Source organism: Anguilla anguilla, chromosome 18 (genome assembly GCF_013347855.1).
Source record: "Anguilla anguilla isolate fAngAng1 chromosome 18, fAngAng1.pri, whole genome shotgun sequence".
Classification (NCBI taxonomy): Eukaryota; Metazoa; Chordata; class Actinopteri; order Anguilliformes; family Anguillidae; genus Anguilla; species Anguilla anguilla.
Window position 1 is genome coordinate 15,600,728 of NC_049218.1, and position 6,558 is coordinate 15,607,285.

Genomic DNA, 6,558 nt, shown 5'->3' on the forward strand with positions numbered 1-6,558 from the left:
ACCACACAGCCCCCTCACTGTACACAGTGTGATACACACTGCTACACCACACAGCCCTGCCACTGTACACAGACAGTGTGATACACACTGCTACACCACACAGACCCCCCACTGTACACAGACAGTGTGATACACACTGCTACACCACACAGCCCCCTCACTGTACACAGTGTGATACACACTGCTACACCACACAGCCCTGCCACCATAAATGACACATCCTGAAAGGCATCACTATCGCTCTCAGGGTCATTGATGGGACTGTAGTAGTAAGGCAGAGCGTAAGACAGGACCAGGACTGTACATGTTTTATTTCTTCATTTATTCTTTTTCAAATTTGTGAATAAGCCCCTTAAGATGTAAGATTATGCCTTGTGAGGCACAAACATAAAAAAAGATGGTAACCAGGTAAAAGCAGCGACTGAAACAGTGGGTAAAATCAGTGAACAGCTCGAGAGACTCGCCTTGCGCTGCCCCCCGCCCCCCCTCGGAGAGAGAGGAACTGAATAAAAGCTCAGCAGGGGTGGGGGGACCTTCGAAAGAAAAACAAAAGGACGAGTTTACGGCTCGGGACACTACATCACCTTTGTTCCTGTTCCTCGCTCGGCCCAAAACAAACCTGACCTTTGAACTTGAGGCACTAGGACAGGGAGGAGAAGAGAAACACAATCATCAACACATCAAATACACACCCAGACAGAATGAGCCTCTTACCTGTGGAGCGACAGCTAAGTTTAAGTATGACAACATCTCAAGGTCAGCTCCCCCAGTTTAGAACAGTTCCTCCTTTGTGATTGATATGAGTGGGAGCAGACATTTAATTCCGGGGAGAAGAGAAAGTCAGTACGAAAAGCCAGTGACTCAAACAGAACAGATAACTGTGAGCAGACTGCACACGCCGTAGCGGTCATGATGGCAGCTCACTATGCAGGCCATCCTGGTTCAGCCAGTCATTCTCCTCAAATGACAACCGTGCACTGAAGTCAGATGTATGTAGTGGCTGTCCATAGCTGCTAGGAGTAGCTAGCTTACTGCTTCCCTAGGGCACAGAGATGCTCACCAAGCTCTGAGTGGATCAATCACACACATTTTCATTACAGCCTAGAGCAGGTTTTATACTTACAGATAAGCGTTTTGCAGACAATCTTATCCAAAGTGTCTCACAGAAGTGCAAAATAGGAACAGGAAAGGAACAGAGCCAATGCACATAAACTGCTAAGAGCAACAGTAGGTGAAAGAAGACTCGGAGTGTTACGCATCGGATCAGTTTGAGGATAGAGCATAAGAAAGGGCCTGTAAACCAATGTGTGGCATTGGGTCAGGTGGAGAACTGGGTTTGTCTTGGGCATGCACACAACCGGACTCCTACAAAACTAAACGAGAGACTTGCTCTCTCGCGGCGTACGCTCCCGATCTCGTGGAGAAGGGCACAACTTAGTTAACACAACCCAGGTGCGTGTCCTCTTTCCACCGGTAGGCGTGGCCCAGACTGATTCTGATTCTCCGGGGGACCGAATGGCAGAGCATGAAAGCGAGGAAAGCAGCCGGTGAGGCGAGCGGCTGCAGTCCTGTCCCTGCGCGGAGGGAACCGCAGCCGCGGCTCGCCCGTGTGATTACTCAGGAAGAGCGTTTCCTTGGAATCCGTGCCCATTTCCTCTATGGCTGAGCGCAGCGTAGCGCTTTCCCCGCTCCGGTGCTCTGCATCCTGACTGGACCCCTCCCAGAGCGCTTTCACCGCCCGCTTAACCATTTCAACACACCGTAGGAAACAGCGAGGAGGGGGGGGGGGCACAGGGGGTCACATCCTAAATATCCTCCCTCTGCCCTCTCTCTCTCCTTTGGCCCTCTCTTTCCTCTGTCCCTCCCCCTACCTCTCCATTCCCCCTCCCCACCCATCTCCCTGCAGGACTGCTGTAGAAATGCCCCCCCGCCCCGCCCAGCCTGCCAACGACTTTGAGAGTTTAAATCCCGCTCTGCTTCTGAATGCGAGCTAGTCTACCACTCCTGGAACGCTTGACAAAATGTTTCTGTTTGTTTTCTATCTGTTGCACTGCTAAGGAGTGCATAAAGGACCCCACAGCTGATCTTCCAAAGCAACATTAGCAAACGGAAGGTGCTGCAGGCAAATGCACATAAAAAAACTACAACACAAAGAATAATTGTTTTCCATTCTGGAAGCTCCATCCTGTTCTAATGCTCTGCAATCCGATTGGCTGACGGGCCCATTGTAAAAACCTGTCGCCTTGGAGCCGGGCCAGGGGTCAGAGAGGTGTGTCCGTTTCGCCTGGGGGGTCCTGCAGGTCTGCACCCCTCCCATGCCCGCGCTGGCCCGTCCTGGGACAGCGTGCCATCGTGTTCACACGCCAGCGGCACCTATTACAACCTACACTTTTATTTAGATCACTCGCAGGTTCTCCATCAGTGTGGGTGAGGCGGTGCACAGCCTCCACCCAGCACCCACATCAGCATGCCCAAAATCCAAAATAACCGCTACGCCTCCATGTGACAGAGGGTCCTGAGAGAAGAGGGGGGGCGCCAAACAGAACCTGCGCGGCAGACCAGCCAGCATTGGCATTTTGCCACTTTGGGGGCACTGTGAGAGAATCCCTCCCAAACCCATAAATTAAATGTGTCGAAACCCCCCCCCCCCCCCCCCCAGTCTGCTTGTCCTGGGCCATTACTTTTCCCTAACCGCAAATAAATAATGCCGTCACCCCATGAAGGCAAGAACAAACACTCTAAATTAACTGATAGATGCAGCCCCATCAAATCCTTACTGATGTGGTTTTTCTCCTATGTTACTTTATGTCTTGTATAATAAAATAAATACTTCATTATTGAACCAAAATTGTTCAAAATATCCCACAATAAATTTAAAATTCCATAAATGCTATTTTTCCCTGACCACATGGACCCATTATATTAAAATAATACCAACATGAGGGGGAAGTTTTTTTTAATTTTTTTGCTTTGTCAGGACACCCCAATGGCGAGATGGATCACTAAACAGGGAAGCTGTCCAAAACTCTTTGTCTTTTTTTTTGGGGAAGGGGGGTGGGGTATGGGAACTGGAGATGAAGGAGAAAGGTCTGTGAGGGGAGGGCGAGGTGTTGGGAACGGCCTGAGCGTGCGGTCCCCACGCGCTGGAGAGCGAGAGGGAGCGTGGTGGCCTGATGAAGTGGAGGGTTTAATGAGGTGTGCAGCCAGGGCCTGGTGGGGACAGTTTGCCACGCACAGATGGCTCTTTGTACCTCCTGACACCCCCCAGCTGCTCGGCCTGGCCCACCTCCGGGACAGGGGGAACCGGAGGACCCCTAAGCTGCCTGCCGTGGCTGAGGGGCGACCCTGTGACCCTGGTGTCAGGCAGGACCGGCTTTTCTCTGCTCCTAGTGGGGCTCCGTTGTCTGTTTATGGACTGTCAGTCACTTCAGGGGTTTTGGGGGTCCCCCCTCTGCTTTCCCCCCATCCGGACCCACTGAGCATGCATTTCTACCCATTTCTAACACAAACTTTCTTTTTCTTCTTTCTCTCCCATTCCCCTTCACGCTAGCTGCTGCTGATGCTCTTTGATTTTAATACCCCAGTTTGCACCATGGAGAGACTGGGGTCTCTGTCCAAGAGAACACAGTGTGCTCGAGGTCGGGCATCCGTCACTGGGCTAGACAAATTAAAGTTTTTCTGGAGGATTTGCCAAAAAAAGGGAACATGTTTGCTGCACAATGTGATTTCCAAAAGAGCCCTGAAACACTCTGTCCAGCCATGCTTTAATAAGTTCCATAAAATTTTGCGTAATGCTTTTGTTCTCAATATTAGTCTCAATAGCTCCAATGAAGTATAATGATGAAGGACAGAAACATTGGTTTCATAACAGAATGCGTTAATAATTCAATCATCTCTTTCTTTTTTCATTTTCAGGAATGGTCTTCAATCCCCATTGAAAGACATCACTCGCTGCAGTTCCTCCACAGAGAGCTTCATAGAGAAGAAAAAATCGCTCATTTCGCTGTCCCTGTAATATCAAGTCTATGTCACTCTACCACACCCATAAGTGTGTTTCTGTGTGCTTAATAACTGCTCCAGCAGGATGGTATGATTTTTAAGCTACAGCAGAAAGACCCCATCCTGGGAACATACGCCCTGCTCTTAACTGCGTACGACAAAGTCAACTTCTCACCAACCCACAAAAACCCTTTCCTCATTGCAAAGGAATCCTCAAATAAACAGTTTATCCTCTGTGTTCTTTGCAACCCATCAAAAAGCATGTTTGCCATCAGAAGAATGTGATAATCTAAAAACAATTGCCTCGCCAGCGTAGAAACCGAAGTTTTTATGAGCTGCGAAGTCCCAGGCCAGCGCTAATCCTGCACAGCGCTCTGAAGCCCAACTGACAGAGCAGTCGTCCACACATTCTCACCAGCAGGGGTCAGGAGTTAATTAAACAGAAACAGAGACATACGCTACAACCACAGTTGCTCAGAGATCCTCTTAGAATTTCAAGGGTACTGAACACAGGCTCGGGCACAGCGGGTTTATAGCACTTCAATATTTTTATCTTGGTCCGGAGAAAGTGAGAGCTTCCCGTCAGTCAGAAGGGCTGCCCCTAAAACAAGAATAGAGGGCAGTGCCCATACACTGTCCCCACATGGCTACAGCCTTTGTGGATTGGGAACTGGGGTGGGTGGTGGTGGTGGTGAGGGGGGGGGGGGGGGCACTATGAGACAGGAGGGCAACACCACCCTCACCAAAAAGCAGATGATGTAATGAAGTAACACCGGAGTCCGACCTGCTCCCACTAAATTCTACAGCAGAGTGTCCACCCTGGTCTGGCTCAGCACCTGAGTACTATACAACCCGGGTCAGGCCCAAATATACGATTACAGCAGGAATTACACTCCGCTCATATTCTGGGACAGTATTACACACGTGCGAAATAATAAAGTGCGCAAACATTGCAAATGGGCAGCACTGCACGCTGCTTAAATTAAGTAACGTCACAGTACACTGTTACTACGGCCAAGCATCTAAACATGCAACTCCATCGCTAGCGGCTCATATAAGAAATTCCCCTTTTCAGTGAAGAAAATGGCTGTAAATTGGCCATATAGCCCAGCAGACGCTGACGCCACTGAAGAAATACAGAATAAACATGCAGGCGCAGCAGAAACATCTGGATGAGGAGCTAACGGAGCTTTGTGAGATACAGAGAGAAGCTGCTTTTGGTGACTCAGGCCTGTAGTTTGCAGTCAGGCACAAGCTTCTTCAGTAGCCTGCATTTCAGAGAAGAGCTCAAGCTTCTCAGTACTCTACTGACTCAAACCGTGTTGCGGTGATGAGGGCAACCACCAATATAACTACACTGCAACAGTAAGAAAGCAAGAAAAGGTTATAAAAAAAAAAAAATTAAAAAAAAAAAGACAAACAACAAAATAACTAGCCTATTTTATACCCAGTAAAACCATTTTAACCCTAGTGTTCAGTTTACTCTTTCATCACTGAAATTGTCAGCTTGGGTCAAATATACCCAGGAAAATACTGAGATTTTAAAGCAATACAGAAATAAAATTTATGCGAAAATACTCAGTATATATTATCTTCATCTCAATTCCTAACAATATAAACAATACATATGGCTAATGGTTACCATTTACCTCTGCTAGATCATATTAAACAATGAAAATGTCATTCATTTTTAAAGATGATAAAAAGTGATAAAGATAATGAATGTATGCAGGGCATAAATATTTTTTTATCAGTGAAAATTTTAAGATAAAACGTTTTTCATGCAGAAGGTTACGGACATTCTCAATTATTTTTCATCTTCATCTTGCATTCAAAGAAGCCACATAAAGACATAAAGCAAAATCAGATACTGACGGACAAATAAAAACACAAAAGAGCCAAATTTACACTGATTTAGTCTCTAAAAAGTGTCATTCCCCTTTAACTAAAAGTTTAAAAGGGGTCAATTTGACCTAAACCAAACACAAGGGTTAAAAAAGCACCCCTCACAATGACCTACACGCCAGCTATGTGTGCAAATGGAGCAGACACGTTTTAAAACTCTGATTCTTGCAGTTCTCTGCACTCTGACCTTAAGAATGTGAGGGCATGCACAGCTGCCATCTAGTGGCTCATCATGAAAAAATACTCTACACACACCAGCAAATCCCAACAAAGGCAAAAAATACAATAATCCGAACCTTAGACCAATATCATTATTTTAGGCTGTTTTGCTGGTGTAAAGCTCCTACAGCACACTACAGGCCATTGTATTTCTCTGTGCTTTGCTACGGGCAGAGGGCCTATGGAGGCTGCCATTTTGAAACAGGAGCAGGCCGCTGTGATATGAAAAGGCAGATTCACCTGAACTTCAACAGCAGCACTCCAGCCAGCCACTCCCTCCACTTCTCCACAAAATGCCACACAGCTGCAGCCGGGTGTCTGCTGGCCTCTGGATCCACTCAAACAGCCTGTACAGTGATCTTAATGAGGAGCAGGATAAACCATCTGGGGCTGCTCCTATCAGACACCCGGCCCTGGCTGAATCCCGAACCCTAA